The 22,591-nt window shown below is 41.8% G+C and overlaps 1 long non-coding RNA gene across 1 annotated transcript; it reads right to left on the reverse strand.

The window, feature by feature from the left end:
* Nucleotides 1–4,279: 4,279 nt before the first annotated feature.
* LOC140699687 (uncharacterized) lies at nt 4,280–6,507 on the reverse strand. Its single transcript, XR_012077934.1, has 3 exons — nt 6,432–6,507; nt 5,773–5,832; nt 4,280–4,367 (listed from the first exon to the last, which is right to left on the reverse strand). It is a non-coding gene; the product is annotated as an uncharacterized lncRNA (long non-coding RNA).
* Nucleotides 6,508–22,591: the final 16,084 nt, after the last annotated feature.

The raw sequence follows: 22,591 nt of genomic DNA on the forward strand, positions 1-22,591 counted from the left end.
TGCCACTGTCAGGCTGTCACTGAGAGTGAGGAAGGATGGATTTAAGGAAGAAGTGAATGGATCCAAGAAGAAATGAGTGGAGAATGAGGCATGGAGGCAGGAAATGGGTGAGTGCAGGTCTGTCTGACAGTCACGACTGTGTAAGTCAACAGTCAGAGGTTAGTAATAACACTTACCATGATTAATGACAAGTCATAAGCCTCTGTGGTTAAGTGTTGTGCCCTGGCCATCACCGGCCACCCTACCAGGGCTCAGGAAGGCTGAGCTGAGGTTGGAAGGGCAGAAAAATACTTATATATAGTCATTTATGTCTGTCTACCTAAGAAGAATTGTACACCATAAACAATTGCAAATTATTCCTGAAATGCAAGAAGGCTTCAACGTAAGAAAATACATCAGTGTAATGCACTACATTAACAGTGTGAATAGAAAAAACCAGGATCATCCAAATTAATGCAGAGAAAGAAATTGATAAATTCACCACTATCTTCTGAATTTCATGTAAACATGAGAAATGTAAGGGGTAACATTCACACACTTTTTTAACATAACTCTAGCACAACTGGATAACAGCAGTTTTCAGAAGTATCACACTATTCTATACTGCATTATAACACGATGTAACTTCGTTCTGTTCATCCTGCTGTGTGTCAGGTCTCTTAGAGCATTATGAGAGAAAGGGTAAAATTCAGCATGGATGCTCATTGCAGAGAAAAATGGAACATATTCGTTTTACGCCATTGAGTTTAACATTCAAGGGAAACCCACCATTACAACAGTCATGCGGAGCTGTGTTTCTCCATGTGGTTACTGATCTGTAAATTCAGTCCCATCATGAAACTGTAGGTCCATAGGATCTAATATTCTGATATTGGATCCCTAAGGGAATTAGAGGTGTCCCCTGAGAACTAGAGTGGGGAGCTACACAATAAGGCAGTCAAGGGAGCTGAAATGAAAACAGAAATGAGAGCAGGTGGTGAGATGTGACCTGGGAGACACCTGGGATCAGGTGGGTCCTGGCTGAGGGGCACTATGAGAAGACCATCAGGTGTAACGGGCCTGGCAGGTGAGAAAGGTGACTACTTATGTTGACCTCCTGTCGGGACAGCTCCAGGAGAGTCCCCATTTCAAATACATTTGCAAACTTGTCATATCTTCCCTCCCAAATGTTTTCATAATACATACATTCAGCAATACGAGCATGTCTTCTTGGCCGAGTGCTGGGCTAGGAACCTGTAATATACTCAAAACCAAGGTGGAGACTCTGCTCCCAGGTGCTGAGCATTCATTATAATACAATACAGGGAAGGCTGTTGTATGCAGAGTAGCAGGTCTAAAACCACAACCTGTCCCTCTCCCACAGTTCCTATAATCCCTGTTGTTTATTCTGGCCCTTTAGGATACACAGGATTTTGGCAAAGCTCCCCAGGGGAAAGCAGATCCAGTGCTCTGGGGATAGGAGACAGTGTGGATCCATCCACCTTGGCTGTTCTAGGCAGCTCTTTCCCTTTGAGTGGCTCCCACTGAGACCCACTGCCCCCTTCAGTTGTCTCCTAGGGATTCAGGGACAATCCCACTGTCCTGTGAGCAGACCACTTGCACCCAAAGATCTACATCACACACACAAAGGGCAACATTATTTAAAATATCTCTAAAACATTACACTGCTTGTCAAAGTGTTTTACTTAGATATTTACAGATGGTTGAAGGGAGAGAGGAAGGGACAGAGGTGGACACAAATGGGAGCTGGACACAGAATTATACATGTCAGTGTGCCACAAGGGACAACTTCCACTCAGTGGCTCACCTTATAGTTGTGAATTATAGTGTATTTACATTAGATTCCAAATGAGATTGAAGAAGAAAAGCAAATCTATATGCCTTAAAAAAATCCTGAGTTTATAAAACATGTTCTGATGAAGGCTAAATTGAATGGAGCAGAGTGTTTGTCATAAGCAGTTACACACCCCTCCTTCTGGTGGCCATGTGAGGAATGGCATGCATCCTGCTGGCTCCATGGATGTCAGACAAACAGGCAACATTCACACACACACATCAGTCTTGCTGTTGGGAGAAACCAGATTCCGTAAGATCGAAGTCTTCAGTTTGCCTTCTAGTTGAAGTCCTTTTCTTGATCATAACTCAACCGGGCATTTCCCAAGGGCAGGGTCTCAGGGAGATTTGATGGAGCCCCTGAGCTGGGCCCTGGGTCCACGGTCCACAGCAGAGAACAGAGAGGAGGTCGATGTCTCACAGGACCTGCAAGGAGAGAGTGGGAACCTGCTGGGGTCACTTGTCCATATCCCAGCCTTGTGTGTCTGGTGCAGAGAAGTTAATATATCCAAACAAAGACACATATGGCCCTTTGCTGTTTATATTAACAATAAAATGTAAAAGCAGATTAGAAATGTTTCACACAGCATATTTGTCTCATTTCATCTAAAATGATGCAGAACTTAAAAAAATGGAATGACCTTATATTACCAGTCACATTTGCACTTAACATGAGTCATTATCGTATCCATTGAAAGCTTTAGAAAATGTGAAATTCAGAGCTGCATAATGTACCTTCTGGTCCTTTGCCCTTAGAGAACCTGCTTCTATTGTTCCTGCTGCCAGCTTCTTCCACAGCCATGTCTTCTTCATGTCTGATACTGGAGCCCAATCCTGTCATCCACAGGCGGCTTCTAAATCTAGGATCACTCTCTGACTTTCTGAGCACGATCCCTGTCCATTTTGCTAGGATACAGGCACTTTCCACCATGTCTTCTCTCCTTCTGTGGACTCAGAGCTTCTCCCAGGCCAGGAAGCTCCTCAATCAGTTCTCAGTCTGCTCTCGGCTCAGTGCTTGACATACAGTAAATACTCAATCAAGATCTGGAAATAATTATTCTGAATAAGTTATGCACTATTTCTGATGTCATCCTAAAATGAGAATTAAATCCCAGAAATGAATCGGGATGTCTTGAAGCAAAAGGACTGGTGTGTTGTTTGCACGGTTTGCAAACCAGGAACACAAAGCTTTTACCTGTAATTGACAGTATGAACTTGGAGGGTTGATGGGCTGAAGGAATTCTAAAAGCAAAACCACAGAATGTATAGGTGGGTGACTTGTAAGGGGATTGGATGGCCCTTGCAGCCAGACTACAGGTCCTCACAGCTGAACTGCAAGCTTTCCATGACTGGCTGACATCAGACCATCTCCTGAGGGGTTATACCAGGTGGGACCCTTAGCAGAATCAGAAGTCTCAGAGGTTTTGTTTGTGGTTTTTCTAAGAACTTGGGAGTGTGTTACTTAACCCCCGGTCTGTCATAAGCTACATAGCATCTCAAGCTTCCAAAACCTCTAAGTGGCCCACGGCTGTCTGGGCTTCTGTACTGAAGGCATTTTCTAGAGTTGAATTTGGTTTTGCCTTCAGACTTGGATGTGATCATTTCTGCCCAAGTCCTACAAACTGACACTGAGCCTGTGCTCCAAAGCATCAGGGTAGTGCTTCAGCCCAGGCAGCCCTTCCCCTGGGTCCTCTGATCTCTCCTTTGTCTGCTCCCAGTTTAATCAGGGGCTTCTGTCTCTCCTCCTCCAGGAAGAGCTCAGCACGTTCTCCCTGTGAGGACCTATGTTCTGTGATTGGGGGCAGCCGTCTTCAGGCAGAGAGTAGAGAGGTCGCTGACTGTGGCCTCACTCAGTTATCTCAAACCATGGGAACCCCTGACTTTACACTGTTGGACATCATTGGCCCCCACCCCCTATTTGTGGTTTTAGGGGAAAGGCAGATCTCCATCCCCTGCAGAAGCTGAAGGCAAGGATGCCAGTCCTGGGGCTTGGACCAGGGGTGGGGCAGTGGGTCACTGCTGGAGGAGACTGAGGAATGAGTGGGCCTGTGAGCACCTCCCAGGACCTCTGGCCTGAGGTTAGGACCTCCCTGCAGCTTCTCCAGCACCTGATATGTTTCGGGAAGACTCTGCTCATCTGAGCTCAAGTGGGTGCCCCTGTTGCAAATCAAAATTCCCATGAAAGGAACATATCCAGGACCCTGCCTTAACATGATGTCCTGCCTATTTTTATTTTTTAAAAGATTAAAATTTAAACCAAAACACAATGGTAATCAGTGTCCACATACATTAGTCAGCCAGGCACAACAGGCCACAAGTAACATGTTATCACCTCTAAGAATAATCAGGAGTTGTAAATTCACAGGCACATCAGGAACGGTGAATGTCCCAGCACTGAAGGGGAGGGGAGGCAGCAGAGACTGACTGATACTTACAGCAGGGTCCTTTGCTCTGGCTTTGGAGCTGTCTCAGGCAGGAGAGGTGTAGCTGGCTCTCTGTCCAGAAGTGTTTCCCCAGCAGGTTTGGAGCTTGTGCTGTAGCTCCAAGAAGGGAAAGTCTCATCAATATGACTGCTTTCCCACGTGTCTCCCAAAGAAAGGGGAAACATCACTGCAAATCAGTAAGCTCTTAGTCCAAGGTTCCACCCCTAGGAAGTCTTCCCAGGCTGCAATCCATGGGATGAGTATTCTGGGCATCCTCATTGCTCCTGTGCCAGTTCCAGCCTCAGGAGGCTCTGCTCTGTGTGGTCCAGTGCCTTCCCCTCCCCACTAACCCCATCACCCACCTGCATGCTCCCCACCATCACTCTCTGCCTCTGGGAGCTCCATTGCTCCAGCTGTGCCAGGAGAAAGTGGGCCTGGTGCTCCAGGTCTGAGCCAGGCATGCCCACCTCTAAATACATTAGCACGGTCTTTAGGCAGGGAAATTCTGGAGGCTGGTGGAGATCCTCTGGGTACTGGAGCAGCCAGGTGCCCAGGATGGAGGCATGGCCCTGGGGGTAGTCGGGGGGGCACTAGAGTCAGAGGCTTGGTCTTTCCATCCAGGCTGGGTTCCCAGGGTAGCCCAGCAGGTACCTGGGCCTCTTTGCCTTTGGCTCCTGCCCATCCAGAGGCCGGCTCTGCTCCATGTCCCATCTCGGCTAGCAGTCTGGGCAGAGGCGGGCTTGGACACAGAGGAGGGGCTGCTACAAGCCTTCAGAAAGGCAGCCCTTTGTCAGTGGTGTGACCACCTCTCCCCCTCTTCAGGGATGCCTGTCACACTTCTCTGTCCCTCTCCTTGCCCCTCCCCACTGGATGGCACCTCTGTGAGGACAGGCAGGCTGTGCACTCTGGGCACTGCCCTCTCGGGAACACGGGAGCTGCTCTATGAGTGTCTGACCCAGGAGGGGACAGACAGGCTGTGTCTGCCACCCAGGCTTCCTGCGGGATCCCTAATACCTCAAATATTAGCTTCTGTGCCTGCCTGCTGCCTAACCTGCCAGGAACCCTGCCTGGGTGTCCTCCTGCCTCTGCCACTCTCCTTCCATAGGATGCCACAGCTGTCCCCTGAGGCTCACTGTGTCCCCTGAGCACCAGCTGAGTCCCCACCATTGAGGTTCCACCAGATGCTGAGCAGAATGCTCACCACCGCTTGTGTGCTGGGTCCCAGGAAGGGGGTGGGGGCAGGGCTGGGATGGAGAGGGGATGGCTGTGGGTTCTCATAGGGGCTGACTCTGGCCTCTGACCACCTGTGTGCCCCTCACAGCACCACAGTGCGTACAATAGCCCTCAGGATCTCCTTTCCTCTTTGCCAGGAGATGCTCTAAGACTTCTGCTCTCAAGCCAGAATCAGAGGATGTGTGGGATCCAGGGTTATGACCACCCCCATCCATCCACACAGCCCACAGCTCCACATAGTCTTTGGGGAAGGGAGTCCCTCCCTCTTCATTCAGAGACTCACTGTTTCAGCTGGTGCAGGGATCCACTGTCATCATAAGTGTAAGGGAGGATGCATCCATACCTAGAGGAGGCCAGGAAGGTGTCACATGGACTGTACTGAGAACACTACGTGGATGTGATGTATAGTGTGACAGCGTGACTCCCGGGAAAATGGAAGTCCTGGAATGCAAAGCTGTTGTCTGCTTGATGCATTACATGAAGGTTGTTCCTAGAGAAGCACCTGTCTCTAGGGGCCCTTACTATATTACACACACCTGAGTGGGCCTGGGACCCCACTTCTCCCTCCTGCAGACCCTGCTCTCACTCTCCTAGGAAAGGGACAGCTAATGGCATCACAAATCCCCTTTTAAATGGGAAAAAATTTCCACTCAAGGACAAAATCCCAGTGACCCAGGAGGCAGAGGCTTCCACATGGGCAGGAGAACATTGACCAATTAGCACAACCACAGCCCCTCCAGCTGACCTTTCCAGGGGCCAGATTCCTAGAAAGCACTTTCCATGAAGGTTTCCCTCTGTTCCTACCCTCCTAGGGCCTGATCCTCCCTTGACCGCAGTGTGCAGAGGGGCAAATTTAGGCTCAGAGATGTAGAGGGACAATCCCACATGTCACTGCAATTAGGTGTCTGAGTCACCAATGTCCCATGAGGACAGAGTGCTCACCTTTGGAACAGAAGGTCCAGCACCTGCTGGGTGGTGGCCAAAGCTCTATAGGTGCCCAGGAATGAGTGCAAGTAGGAGGGGTGGCTGCCCAGGACAGCAGGCACTAGATTTGCTACCAGCTTCTCCAGCTTATGTTGCTGAAGGCTTGATGCCATGCTGGTCTCATTGCTGCTTCCTACTGATGTATCTTCCCCCTGGGGTGGAAAGAGGAGAGACCTGAGTCAGAGGCAGCACTGGGGACCACCAGGGGGGTTCCAGCTGTTGCTCAGACCAAATCCCCAAGCCTCAGTTTCTTGTGCCTGAGGCGGAAGAGGGGAGCCCTGAGCAGATTCACGGTTCTCAGCATCATCAGTACAAGGAGCAGTGGGCGATGATTAAATGCAGTAGTGTCTACGATCATTGTCTCAGCACAGCACTGGCAGCACCTCCTTACGTGAACTACATCATCCCTGTGACCGCTATCACAACATCCCATTCTAGAACACAGAGGCTGATACCGGGGTGGGGGGATCAGGATTTTCAGACCAACATGGACACGTGAGGATTGAGGAAAACCAGGAAAATCTGTAGAAAAATGCAGAAACATCCTTGACTTAACATGAACTGAGATTCTGTCAAAGTCTCTTGGTGAGATTCTGACTCATATGTGGCCACTGACTTTGCATCTGGCCAAGGCAGAGCCTGGGCTGTGAGGGCGGGTGGGAGAGATGAGGAATCAGATTCCTTTGCCAGCAGCTCTCTAAGAGGAAGCCCAGGGGAGGAGAAGGGCAGGGCAGATATCCAGGTTTTCATAGATGTGGAGTCTCCTTCCTCACACTCACCCTGAGCCCGTCCTGGGCTCTGTTGGTGTCGTGGGGCACCTGCCCCTCCTGCAGATGGGGAGATGGAGTGGGGGACTCCATGGTCCAGGCCCTGTCCCATCTCCTGTGTGGAGTCCTGCAAACACAGTGCCCAGCGGACAGGCAGAGGCCTCAGAGCCCTGTCTGGCTCTCTCGGCTGTTTCTCAGACCCATAAGACATCTCCACTCCAGACACACACATGCCACCCACTGCAAGGATCACCATCAGGGAAAAAATCTGACAACCTGAGGGCCTTGGGTTCCCATTGGCACAGATAAGAGGCCCCTCAGGAGTCCTCTTTCCCCCCTGCCAGGCCTGTCCTCGGGTGTGGCCATGACAGCACCACCATGTTCAACAACCAGTTCCTGCCCAGAAGGAACAACTCCCCTCAAGTCCCCCTTTCCCCCACATGGAGATGAGGGGAAGTGGCCCTGCCTGGGGGCTCCTAGAGGAGGCTGGTCCTAGACTGGCTTATTCCAGGCCACCCCATGTTACCTTAAGGGATCTCCTCATAACAGACAAGAGGCGTCTGTGTTGAGGGTTCAAGCAATGCCTACAGCTACTGAACAAGCTCTCACTTCAGGGTTTCCTGACAGAGAAGCCCCAGGATATCAGGACACAGAAGGAAAACATGTTTCTTCCTCAACTGCCTCCAGCCAAGTGAGCTGGCTCAGGGGCCATCACTAGAATGTGGGTGCCTGGTAACCAGGTTCCATTTCTATTGAGATCTGCTGACAAGGAAGTGATGTCACTTCCTGGGGTCCACTTCTTGGAACTCATTCCTCAGACAACACCTCCGGACAGCCCTCTGGGCTGCTGCCTGCTCACCCCCTCCTCCTCACAAACCCACCTCTTCCACAGTTACAGCAGCCGTGCCCTCTCCACGGCTCCCGGGGAGAGTCTGTGTGCAGCTGTGGGGAGAGGACATGGCTTCCAGATTCAAATCCTCATTCTTGCTTGTTCTCCATCCTGGATAAGTCCTGGTGTCTGTCCAGGCCTGTCTATCTCCCCACTGGCACAGTGAGAATGCAATCAAAAGGTCAAGCGCCAGGATAAAGTCCACTGCAAAAACACCACAAATAATGGCTTCACTTATGAGTACAGAGATTATCAGTGTTCTAAATGCCTCATCTTTTTTCAGCACAGCCTTGGATGCAAGCAATTGCAATGCAGAAAATACATATTTACCTCTTGCTTCTACACGACTCTTGCTGATGGTAAAACAAATACATATTTTGGTGAATGTTTGCATAAAGGAGCAAAAATGTTTCTTCCAAGCTGAAACTAAGCATGAATGATTCTATGGAAGATGTTGGATATTCTGCCCAAATTCTGCAAAATGCTTGCTGTTAAAATAGCTTTGTTGCTGAGTCCAAACTCATTCTGCTCACCTTAGGACAGGCCAATAAATCTGGAGATGAGGTATTGGGGCAAAGAATAGCAACTTTATTCAGAAAGCCAGCAGAGAGAATGGCAGACCAATGTTTTACAGAACCATCCTGCTTTAGTCAAAATACAGGCTCCTTTTATACAAAAACCAAGGGAAGGGGTGTGATTGGTTGTTGTAAATTTCTTGCTACAGGCACTCTTTGTTCTTGCAGCCATCCTGGTGGCCCAGGTCAAGGTGTCCCCGGAAACTTCCAACAAAACAAGTTTTTCACTGTTTTGCAACTTGCCATCTCCACAACAGTGCCTAAGGGCTAACATCCTTAAAGGTCAGAGATCTGAGAATAGGCTCTCCTGTGTATTTCAGGCTAAACGCTACATTGTTTCACAAAAGGTGCAGAGCTGGCAAGACTGAGCCTAGAAAGTAGGGCACAGTGGTTAAAATTAAAGGAACAGATCCAATATAAAGTCAGATTTGTTCTCCTATATTACAGCTTCTGTTGTCCTTTCTATTAATGTTGAAGTAATTGTCATGAAGTTGTTTTCTGACTTCAGGATTTATACTGTTTGAATTAAGTGATTAAAAGATTTTTGTGATTTTTGTTGGCATTCAGTATTTTTCATTTCTCTTGCGTTCAGAAACTCATTGGTGCTCTCTAACAAACACAGCTGGAAGAGTTCTCAGTTAATTTAAAGCAGGGAACTAATATTTTAATTTTTAAGGAAAGGCCCCAAATTCTTGTTTACTTTTGAATAATCCATTGAATGAAGCCAATTTGCTTATTCCTATTTATCATTTTCAATATCTCTTTAGCAATAGAACTATGGAAATTGAAAGAACAGCAAAAAGTGTTATTGAACTATACCATTGTTTAATGGAACTTGGTGAAATCTTCCTGTCAGACTGTTCTTAAAAGGGAAAACATTAGTTATGAATAGGAAAATAAATTCTGATTTGTGGATAATCATTATTGTACCTGCCATGACTCTATTTTGGAGGATCATCTCTTGAAGAATTTGATTGTTTTACGTGGATGCTACTAGTTGTTCGTCTAACAAAGAGAGAAATGGAATTATCAGGTATACTGTTTGTTATAAAGGAAAGGAAAAGGAAAGAAAAATTTGACCTAAAAGTTCTCTTTTTTGTCAGTGGTCATGTCAGGAAGTCATTAATCAAGAGATCCAACATAATCCTGAAGAATGGAAAAGGCAAGTTTTGCCATGAATGATGTATCAGGTGTTTCAACAAATCAATTTGTAGAGCAGTTCCCAGAGTTGTTAACTTTATGCTATTATACTTGTTCATAATGCTGAAGTTGTGTGTTTTTTCATTAATGAATGTCCAACGGACAAAGAATGAAGTGAGATGTGACCACTGAAGAAGATATGTGACAACGTAAATTGTACAATGCCAATGGACTATCTCTGGAAGAAATTCTGTAAGTGAATTATGCAAAACAAAGAACTGTTAAGCAAGCCAATAAATCAGGGAAATATAACATATGAAACAGATACGTACTTTAAATGCTTGTAATTTATTTCAGATGAACAACGAATAAGAGTATGTCTGGCGGCTTGAGCACTACTTGCTAAACCTGGCAATTCTACCCAGTGTGCTGGAAGTCGCAGACCCTCTATAACTGAGCTGGCTGGAGGGCTTTAGGGAAACGCACCGCGCGCTTTCCGGCCCAGGACGAGGCTGTCGCTCCGGGCCTTCTGCGCATGTGTGCCGCCCCCGCTTCCCCTCCCCCCACTCGCCTGTGTGTTCCAGGTCCCTGGTCGCGAGGAGACGGCGCCCGAGCCTCTGCCGCCTGAGGGCGAGGGGGGCGGTTGGGAAGCGGCTGCTGAGCGCCGGAGGGTTGGGCGGGTGGAGCAGGGGCCTCCGCGCGAGACAGGTGAGGAAGAAACGGCTTTGTCCTCTGACCTCGGTGTGAATCCGGCTCCGTTTTCACGCACCTAAGGAGACACGGTGCGTCCCAGCGCTCGTTACCGGGTGAAGCGGAGTTTCCTCGTCTCCGGGGTGAAGCGCGGTCCGAGGCGCCGGTGCGGCCGCGCGCGGACTCCGGCTTTCGGGCGCTCGGTAGACACGCCCTTCTCATCTCAGCGGAGAACCGTCTTTTCTGCTCGGGATCTCGCTCCATCCTCCCAACCACCTGCGGTCAGTGTCGCGGCCCTTTTTAACAGTGAAATAGGCTCAGAGAGGCGATAGGAATCCGAAGTGGTGAGCGGCGCAGGGGCAGGAGGCAGGAGAGATTCCATACCTCATCCTCTGCCCAGCATGAGACCTGAGCATGATTCAGTCGCAGCAGTTAGCAGCTCCGTGGCCCTAACCCCTTTAGGAAATCATTTTGAAGTAAATGGGCATTGGATTTGGGGAATTTCTTCTTGTTTCTAAAGAACTTGTGAGCCTGGCACATAAATGGACGCGTCCAGGTCCCTGTGACCACCCCCGCCCCAGCGTTGCCTGTGTTCTCAGTAGCACCAGTTTGCTTTGGCAGGTGGTCCTCCTTGTAACTCAAGCTGCCAGGAAGATCCCAGAGCTTTAGATTTTGGGTGAATATTCCAGCTGGCTTGGGTCCAGCTTTATTGTAACAAAGTAGTATTTGTGATTTAAGAAGGGGGTTCCAGGAGCAGGAATCCCTGGTAGGACAGCCAGCTGGCCTGAGACTTCAGTACAGATCCAGAGCCCTAGTGGAAGGGGCTCTTACTGCTCAGCCAGAAGCATTTTGGGTCCTCTTGCCAGAACCACTGTCATAGCCAGACTGTCACAGACTGGGTGACGGTGGAAGCTTTGGGCCAACTTTCAGAAGAGGTGTAAGCTGTGGCTGGGATAGGAGGGCAAGACAAGAGGAACAGAAGATACTGCTTCTTGGGGAGTTAAGAAAGCATCGTGTTGAAGGAAGAGCTTACCAGCCACAGGGGAGGGAATTGCCTACTTCATCCCTTCATTCTTCACTGCACTCTTTCTGGACTCTAAGCTGCTCCCTCACTACACCACAACTAGAGATATGCTGATGCCCCTCTGTAGTGATGTTAGAGAATCAGAGATGGTACAGCAAGACAGGTCTTTAATACCTGGACTTCAGACAGGACTATTTCTGCTTTACTTAAAAGATGGTGTTGGCATAGTGTGGGCAGGAAGTGGGTCTAAAATATTAAGTGGTTACAGTCATACATTTTATTATGGCAGAATCAGGAGCAGACTTTGAGTCCCTTAGTTCAGGCAGGATTTTTATGCTTTGACAACAGATAAATCAAAACCGGATTTTTTGTTTTTGTTTTTGTCAAAAGATACTTTTGAGAACCTGAAACCAAGTTAAAAGGATTTTTTTTCCTTCCAAAAGAGACCAGCCCTTTAAAACACCCCATTCCTTTTTTCAAAATCTTGTTGGGATTCTTTGTTTTGTTATGAACACTATACATTTTTTTCCGTAATTTTTCTCACCATCAGTTTTAAGGAAAGTGTTATAGTCCATTCTTTGGTGTTTCCTAATTGGCTGAATTAGTTTAATGTGTTTACATTTTTCTGAGTTACAGCATACATTGTTCATAAATTAGCAGGAAACAAATGTTTTTACATTTGAAAACTAATGTGACCAGGCACTGCATAGTCATACAGAGTCATGCATGGACACAGAGTGTCCCTTTCTGTCCCTTCTCAAGGTGTCTCCCTTTCTGAGGTGTTTGCCAGCTACTGTGTGGAGCTTGTTGGGCAGGTGACATCTCTCAAGACCTTTCCTTCTTTCTCAGCTGTACCCTTACAGTTCTGCACTCTCTTCCAGGACCAGCAGGAAATGATCACATCCCAGGTGCGTTGTTTAATTTATGCACAGTTTTGCTTAACGGTGATTATTTGAGGTTTATAAAATGCACGTTCATATGAAATAGTAGAAATAAATAAGTTAACATCAGGAAAAATAGAGAGCAGAAGCCAGCAAATGGCAGTCCATGGGCCATGTACAGCATGCTGCCTGTTTTTTCATGGCCCACAAAATTTAGAATTTTTAGATGATGGAGTAACAAGCAAATCAAGAGTAATATTCTGTGACATGAAAATTTTATGAAATTCCAGTCTCAGTATTTTACTGGGACACAGTCATGCTCATTTATTTATGGTTGTGGCTGCTTTAGATTTGTGTACATTACAAGGGTGGATTTGAGTGGTTGTGGCAGGCACTGTATGGCTCACAAGCATAAAATATTTATTGTGTGGACATTTACTGAATATGTTTGCTCACCTCTAGTACAGAGTAGCAGATCAATAGTAGGACAAAGATGCCATGTAGGTAAATGTGAATCTTGTGATCTTACTGAGTTGTGAAATTAGGAAATAAAAAGTTTTTTGAGAGGCTTTGTTAGGTGACATTCTGAGCCTTCCAGTGGCAGCCTTAACATTACCTAAAGAAGTGGTAGAAATAAAGTGAATGATTCTTATCCAATTCAGGGGAAAAGTTAAGAGATGTCAAAAGAACATACGTGATAAATAATTCAAATGAATTGAGTCAGTGTTAGCACTTATAATTGTTCAGAGAAGGGACTGGTCTGGGTAGACCAGGGCGACCTAGGGTGGTTAGTAGGATGAGGCTTTGTGACAGTCCTGAGGACTGGGCAGAATCTAACTCTTTGTAGAGTCTGATAAGGGATCCCCCTCTTATTTAATTGTGGTAAAATGCATGTGACATGAAATTCACAGTTCAACCATTAAAAAGTATAGAATTCAGTGGCATTTTGTGCATTTACAATATTGTGCAACCATAGCCACTGTCTACTTCTAGAATTTCTTCATCACACCAAAAGGAAACCCTGTGCCCTTAACAAGCAGTACCATAACTTAACAGTTACTCTCCGTTTACCCCAACCCCTAGTAACCACAAATCTGTTTCCTGTTCATGGATTTCCCTATTCTGGTTAGCCCATATACATGGAATCATGTAGCCTTTTGTTTGTGGCTTCTTTCACTTACTGTGTTTTCAAGATCTATCAATGTTGTAGCTTATATCACTTCTTCATCCCTTTTATGACAATAAATATTCCATTCTATGTATGTATGTGTATATATATTTATGTATATATATACATGTAATTGATGGGCACTTGTGATTCCATTTTCGGTTATTGAGAATAGTGCTACTGTGAGTGTTCTTGTACAAGTTTTTGTTTGAAGACCTATTTTCAGTTTTTTCCTAGAGGTGAAATGGATGGATCATGTATGTGATAATTCTGTGTTTAACTTATTTTGAAACTGCCAAACTGTTCCAAAGCAAGGTCCCTTGCAAGTCATAGGAATTTTATGTTAGCTTTTCTATTTCCACACAAAAGTCTGTTGAACATTTGATAAGGATTGCATTGTATCTGTAGGCCATTTTTGGGAATATTGTCATTTTGAGAATAGTAAGTCTCAGAATCCATGAACATGAGGTGTTTTTCCATTAACTTAGGTTTTTAATTTCTTTCAGCAATGTTCTGTAGTTTTTAGTGTACAAATCTTGCACATCCTTGCTTAAATTTATCCTTAATTATTATTTCAGATGCTGTTGTAAATGGAATTGTTTTCCTAACTTCCTTTTTGATTGCTTATTGATAGTGTGTAGAAATATAAAGGATTTTTTAGTGTTGATCTTGTATCTTACAACTTTGCTGAATTTATTCACTAGTTCTAATAGTTTGTAGATTCTTTAGGATTTTCTATATATGTCATCATGTCATCTGCAAATAAGAGACAATTGTACATCTTCCTTTCCAGTTTGAATGCCATTTATTTATTTACCTACCTACCCACCTACATACTTACCTACTGACCTATTTGCTCTGGCTAGAATTTCTAGTGCAGTGTTGAATATATAAGTGACCAAAGCAGGCATCCTTGTTTTTTGTTTGTTTGTTTTGTTTTTTAAATCATCTCTGTCTTCTACAGTGTGCAGTTCAGAAGTGTTAAGTTTATTTACACTGTTGTGCAACCAACCTCCAAAGCATTTTCATCTTGCAAAATTGAAAATCTGTACCCATTAAACAGAAACTCCGCACTCCCCTCTGCCTCCTATTCAACTTTTTGTTTCTGTGAGTGTGACTACTCTTGATACTTCATATATGAGTGAAATCATACAGGATTTGTCCTTTTGTGACTGGCTTATTTTACTTAGTGTAATGTCTTCAGGGTTCATCCATGTTGAACTATGTTTCAGAGTTTTCTTCCTTTCTTAAGGCTGAATGATATTCTGTTGTGTATATATATCACATTTTGTTTATTCACTCATCTGTTGATGGATATTTGCTTTGCGTCTGCCTTTTGGCTATTGTGCATGATGCTTCTATGAACATGGGTTTACAAATATGTCTTTGAGACTCTGCTTTCAATTCTTTTGGATAAATACCAAGAAATGGAATTGCTGGATCACATGGTAATTATATTTTTAATTTTTTGAGGAATCACCATACTGTTCTCCACAGCATGTATACCATTTTATATTCCCACCAACAGTGCTCAAGTGTTCCAAATTCTATACGTGCTCAGCAACACTTGTTATTTTCTATTTTTTTATAGCAGCTATCATAATGAGTGTAAAGTAGTATCTGATTGTGCTTTTGATTTGTGTTTCCCTAATGATTAGTGATATGGAGCATATTTTCATAAGCTTGTCGGCCATTTGTATATTTCCTTTGGAGAATTGTCTGTTTAAGTCCTTTGCTCTTTTGTAAATAGTTTTTTTTTTTTTTTGGTTATTGAGTTGTAGGAGTTCTCAGGGAGCCCCCAGACAGGTCAAAACACAATTCTTTGAAAATGATACACATATAGCTGTATCTTGTTTTAGTGTGCCTTGCAGACATTGCATTTTTTATAAATTGCAGGTTTGTGGCAACCCTACATTGAACAAATCTATTTGTGCCATTTTTCCAGAAGCATTTGCTTACTTCTTGGTAATTCTCATAACACTTCAAATATTTTCATTATTATTTTATTTGTTATGGTGATCTGTGGTCAGTGACCTTTGATGTTACCATTGCAAAATGATTGTGACTTGTTGCAAGCACAGATGATGGTTATTGTTTTTTAGCAATAAAGTATTTTTTAATTTAAGTATGTACATTTTAAAAGATGTAACACTATTTGCACAATTATTAGACTACAGTATAGTGTAAAAATAACTTTTATATGCACTGGAAAACCAAAAAATTCACATTACTGAATTTAGTGCATTGATCTGGAACTGAACCTGAAATATCTACGAGGTGTGCCAGTATTGACCACTCTGTCACCAGCAAGCCAAACCAGGAATGCCTTGATTATTCCAGATTTTTTGTTAGATTGCAGAGTTCTGAAAAACTTGATTCTGAGAAAAATGTTTTTAGTTTAAACAGTGCTTTACAGGGGGATGGAATTCTGTGTTTCACTACTTTATTATTTTACCTCAAGATTTCCACATCAGTTTTATTTTCATTTTTTGAAAATTATTTTTTTATTGAAGTGTAGTTGATTTGCAACATTGTGTTAGTTTCTGGTATATAACAAAGTGATTCAGTTATACATATATACACATAGTCTTTTTCATATTATTTTCCACTGTGTTTTATTACAGGATATTGAGTATGGTTCATTATGCTACACAGTAAGTCATTGTTGTTTATCTGTTTTATGTATAGTAGTTTGTATCTGCTAATCCTAGAGTCCTAATGTACCCTCCCCATCCTCTTTCCCCTTTGGTAACCATAAGTTTGTTTTCTATGTCTGAGTCTGTTTCTGTTTTGTAAATAAATTCATTTGTGTCATATTTTAGATTCCACATGTAAGTGATGTCATAAGGAATATGTCTTTCTCTTTCTGACTTGCTTCACTTAATATGATAATCTCTAGGTCCATCCATGTTACTGCAAATGGCATGATTTCATTCTTTTTTATGGCTGAGTAATATTCCGTTGTGTATTTATACCACTTCTTCTTGATCCATTCATTGGCTAATAAACATTTAGATTGCCTTCATGTCTTGGCTATTGTAGATAGTGCTTCTATGAACATTGCGGTGCATGTATCTTTTTAAATTATACTTTTCCCTAGATATATGTTGAGGAATGGGATTTTTGGATCATATGGAACTCTGTTTTTAGTTTTTTAAGGAACCTCCATTTTGTTTTCCATTGTGCTACACCAGTTTACATGCCTGCCATCAGTGTAGGAGGGTTCCCTTTTCTCCACATTCCCTCCAGCATTTGTTATTTATGTTTTTTTAATGATGGCCATTCTGACCATTGTGAAGTAGTACCCTGTCATTATTTTGCTTTGCCTTTCTTTAATATATAATGATGTTGAGCATCTTTTCATGTGCCTATTGGCCATCTGTATGTCTTGTTTGGAGAAATGTGTCTTTAGGTATTCTGCCCATTTTTTGATTTGGTTGGATTTTTTTGTTATGTTTGAGTTGTATGAGCTACTTATATATTATGGAAATTAATCCCTTGTCAGCCTCATTGTTTGCAAATATTTTCTCCCAGTCCTTATGTTGTCTTTCCATTTAACTTATGGTTTCCTTTACTGTGCAAAAGCTTATAGGTATGATTAGCTCCCATTTGTTTATTTTTGCTTTTATTTCTATTACCTTGGGAGATTGACCTAAGAAAACATTGGTACAATTGATGTCAGAAAATGTTGTGCCTGATTTCTCTTCTAGGAGTTTTATTTCATCGTGTCTTATGTTTAAGTCTTCAATCCATTTAGAGTTCATTTTTGTACCTGGTGTGAGGGAGTAATCTAACTTCATTGATTTGCATGCAGCTGTCTAGCTTTTGCAACACCACTTGCTGAAGAGACTGTCTTTTCTCCATTGTATATTCTGGCCTCCTTTGTCAAGATTAATTGACCATTGTTGTGTGTGGGTTTGTTTATTGGCTCTCTATTCTGTTCCATTGATCCATATGTCTGTTTTTATGCCAGTACCATGCTGTTTTGATTACTGTAGCTTTGTAGCATTATCTTAAGTCTGTGAGTGTTATGCCTCCAGCTTTGTTCTTTTTCTTCACAATTGCTTTGTTAATTCAGGATCTTTTAGGTTTCTGTATACATTGTAGGATTATTTGTTCTAGTTCTGGGGGAAATGTCCTGGGTAACTTTTTAGGGATCCCATTAAATCTGTAGATTGCTTTAGGTCTTTCACCTTCTTGGTCAGGTTTATTACTAAATATTTTATTTATTTTTGATGTGATTTTAAAAAAAAAATTTTAGCTTTCTCTTTCTGATATTTCATTGTTAATGTAAAGAAATGCAACTGATTTCTGTATATTAATCTTATATCTGCTACCTTGCTGAATTCATTTACTAGTTCTTATAGTTTCTGTGTGGCATCATTCGTGTTTTCTACATATAGTATCATATCATCTTCATATAATGATAATTTTGCCTCTTCTCTCAATGTGGATCCCATTTATTTATTTATTTATTTATTTATTTATTTATTGTCTGATTGCTGTGCCTAGGACTTCCAAATACTATATTGAATAGAAGTGGTGAGAGTGGGCATCCTTGTCTTGTTCCAGATTTTAGCAGAAAGGCTTTCAAGTTTTCACTGTTGAATTTTATGTTGGCTGTGGGTTTATCATAAATAGGTTTTTTTATGTTGAGATATATTCCCTCCATATCCACTTTGGTAAGAGTTGTTATCATAAATGGGTGTTGAATTTTATGAAATACATTTTCTGCATCTCGAGATGATTATGTGATTTTTGTCCTTTCTTTATTTGATATGGTGTATCAAGGTGATTGTTTTGCATATGTTGAACAATCCTTGTGTCCCTGGGATTAATCCAAGTTGTGTGATCTTTTTTATGTGTAGCTGCATTCTGTTTTGTAATACTTTGTTAAGAATTCTTGTGTCTCTGTTCATCAGTGATATTGGCCTATAATTTTCTTTTTGGTGATGTCTGGTTTTGGCATCAGGATGATGGTGGTTTCATAGAATGAGATTGGGAGTATTTTCTCTTCAATCTTTTGGAAGAATTTCAGATGGATTAGTTTAATTTCTTCTTTGTATGTTTAGTGGAATTCCCCAGTAAAGCCATCTGGTCCTGGACTTTTGTTTGCAGGGAAGTTTTTTGGGGGTTTTTTTGGTGTTTATTGTTTTTTGTTTTTTTAATTACTGATTCTATTACACTTTTGGTGATTGGTCTGTTCAGATTATCTGATTGTTCCTGTTCAGTTTGGTGGGCTGTGTGTTTCTAGAAAGTTCAATTACTTCTAGGTTTTCCAGCTTGTTGTCATATACTTGTTCATAATATTCTCTTGCTTTTGTCTGTTTGTTTGTTTGTTTGTTTGTTTGTTTGTATTTCTGTGGTACTGGTTGTTATTTTTCCTCTTTCATTTCTTATTTTGTGTATTTGGGTTCTCACCTTTCTTCTTGGTGAGCCTGACCAGAAGTTTGTTGATTTTGTTTACCCTTTCAAAGAACCAGCTTTTGGATTTAAAAAAAATTTTTGGGTTTTTTTTTGCTGTTTTTAAAATGTCTATTTTATATATTTTTTTCTCTGATCTTTATTGTTTCCTTCATTCTGCTGACTTTAGATTTTGTTTGAGAATTTTCTAATTTTTTTAGTTGGTATGTTAGGTTGTTTGATATTTTTCTTATTTTTTTGAGGAAGGCCTGTGTCACTATGAACTTCCCTCTTAGGATTGTTTTAGCTGCATCCTATAGGTTTTGTGTGGTTGTGTTTTCATTGTCAGATGTCTCAAGATAGTTTTAAATTTTCTCTTTGATTTCAAAATTGACCCATTGGTTTTTTAGTAGCATGCTGTTTAGTCTCCATGCAGTCAGTTTTTTTCTCATTTCTCCTGCTGTAGTTGATTTCAATTTTTATGTCATTGTGGTCAGAAAAGATGCTTGAAAGAATTTCTAACCTCTTAAATTTGTTGAGACTTTTGTTTCATAGTATGTGGTCAGTCCTAGCAAATGTTCCATGTGCATTTGAAAAGAATGTATATTCTGGTATTTTGGAGGACATAATGTTCTGATAATATCAATTAGGTCTAATTGTTCCATTATATCATTGAGAATTTCTCTTTAATTTTCTATCTGGAAAATCTGTCCATTGATGTGAGTGGGTGTTAAAGTCTCCTAATCTTACTGTAATCCCATTAGTTTCTCCCTTTAAGAGTGTGTGTGTGTTTAGTTTTCACATGAGTGATATCGTGGTATTTTTGTTTCTCTTTCTGGCTTACTTTGCTTAGAATGAAGAAGGACCTAGAGAATAGTCATTCTAAGGGAAGTTTGTAACTTTTCACAACCTTCACTCCAGTTTCCTCTCACCACCCCTTAGTCCTCCACTCCCAGCCAATGGTAACCACTAATCTGATCTCTTTCTTATGAGTTTGTTGAGTTTATTTTTGTTTGTTATGTTTTTATTTAGATTCCACATATAAGTGAAATCATACAATATCTTGTGTCTGACATCACATTTATCATAATGCCTTCAAGGTCCATCCATATTGTTATCAATAGCAGACATTCCTTCTTTTATTGCTGAGTAATATTCTCTCTCTCTATATATATTATTTTCTATATCTACTTTATTCATAGTAGTTTATACCTCTTAATATTCCCTACCTCTGTGATGCCCCTCCCCCTTCCTTATCCTACTGGTAACTGTTTGTTCTCTATATCTGTGTGTGTTTCTTTTTTCTTATATTCACTAGATTTTTTTTAATTTATTCTACAAATAAGTGGTATCATACAGTATTTGTCTTTTTCTATCTGACTTATTTCACTTAGTATAATACCCTCGAAGACCATCCATATTATTACAGATAGCAAAATTTCATTATTTTTAATATGCGAGTAGTATTCCTTTATGTATATATATACCACTTTTTCTTTATCCATTCATCTGTTAATGGACACTTAGATTGCTTCCATATCTTGGCTATTGTAAATAATGCTGCTAAGATCATCGAGTACATATATTCTTTGCATTAGTGTTTTAATATTTTTTTTTGGATATATACCCAGGAGTGGAATTGCTGGGTCATATTTTCAAATTTTTTGAGAATCTTCTATACTATTTTCCACATTAGCTGCACCAGTTTACATTCCTACCAACAGTATATGAGAGTTCCATTTTCTCCACATACTCTCCAACATTTAATATTTATTCTCTTTGATAATACCCATTCTGATAGGCATGAGGTCATATCTCATTTGTCTGATGATGGCCATACATATGTTTTCTTTGGAAACATGTCTATTCAAGTCTTCTGCCCACAGTTATTTTTTAGGGGTTTCCTCTTGCTCTTTCATTTGCGACATATTCTTCTGTCTTCTCATTTTGCTTAATTTTCTCTCTCTAGGAGCTAAGTGAAACAGTTACTGTTGCTGTCTTGAAGGGGCTTCCTTATGTGGAAGCATCCCCATAGAGTCATCGTGTACCCAGTGGATTTGGTGGGATAGTTGGATCTGACTTGAACACAAGTTATGCCTTTCCTTAGGGTGTGCTGACAGCTGTCACTTTGGAAGTAGGTGTTACTGGAGATGGAGACACTACAGCTGGATGCAGGTTTGAACTCGGGATTCCACTCTGCTCAGTGGCTTCTCTGCCTTCTTAGGAGTGGATGTGAGTCTGGGGACTGGACTGAGTGGTTAGGTAAGAGGCTGCTCTAATGCTTTCCTCAATTTGGCTACCTCCATTGCATTTGTCGAGGTAAAAGTAAACATCTTATGAGGAACCTTTCAACTCCAAAATATGGGACTTTCCTCCTGGCTGGCAACAGCTTCCTTGGGTGACTGAGAAACTTGCAGGAGTGGTAGAGGCAATACCTAAATAAATGGAGAGAGATACTCTCATGTCCTGTTCATGTATACATGATAAATTTGATGTATCAAAGTGCCCAATAGACTTAACATGTTTTTCTTCTTAAAACATGTATAGACTCAGAACAATCTCAATTTAATTCGCAGCATACTTTCATAGAGTAATTGCCTATCTGATTCTATACTTTATACATAAATGGAAAGAGCTAGTAAAACTAAAATCTTTCAAAATAAAAGCTAAGTTGTAGGGATAACACTGCCTGATTTCAAGACTTACTATAATTATGGTAATTAAGACAGTGTGGTTTTAGCATTGGGAAAGACACATGGAGGAGTAGATCAGAGTAGAGACCCCAAAAATAAATCCATTCATGTATATTATTATGTCAGAGCTTATCAGATTATATAGTTGAACCATAATCAGTCAATTCATCAGCTTTACTTCACTGAAGCATTTTTGTGATTGCTATGAAAGTTTCTAAATGGTTGCCCTCAATCTTTGTATTTATCATGCCATCTACTTGTTGCATTATGTTGAATGGCAGCAATTTGCAAACCCCACTTTTCAGTAGCACTGCTTTAGGGACACTTCCAGATACTCAACAGGGGTGTAGAGAAGAATATCTGTCTCTATATTGTTCATAATAACAGAAAAACTAGAATCAACCAGACTATCCATCAAATAGAATCAATATGTAAATTATGGTATATTACATAGTCATATGCAACAGTGTGGATGAATTTTTGGAAATGCAGAGTTAAAAAAGAGCAATATATCAGTAAAGTCTAAAATGTATGTGGACATTTTTTAAAGAAAACAATTTTGATTAAACCCACTTTCATGATAACTATACCTCTAATTTTGAAGGATTTTCCAGTAAAAGGAGGGGAATTATGTAGCTGAAAAACACTCTGATATTTTCAGAGCTACTACTTTTTTTGAATGGATTGTACAGTGGGCAGTATATTATCAGGGTACAGTTTTCAGTGTGATCATGCCTTTACTCTTAGGAGATACAATGCTGACATATTTGGAGTAATGGGTTATGATGTTTGTAATGGATGAAAATTGTTAACGGTCAAGAAGAATTTATACAGAAAACACAAAGCATATGTGGCAAAGTTTTAAAATTCTGTGAACCTAGATGAATG

The sequence above is a fragment of the Vicugna pacos genome, chromosome 11 (assembly GCF_048564905.1).
Source record: "Vicugna pacos chromosome 11, VicPac4, whole genome shotgun sequence".
Classification (NCBI taxonomy): domain Eukaryota; kingdom Metazoa; phylum Chordata; class Mammalia; order Artiodactyla; family Camelidae; genus Vicugna; species Vicugna pacos.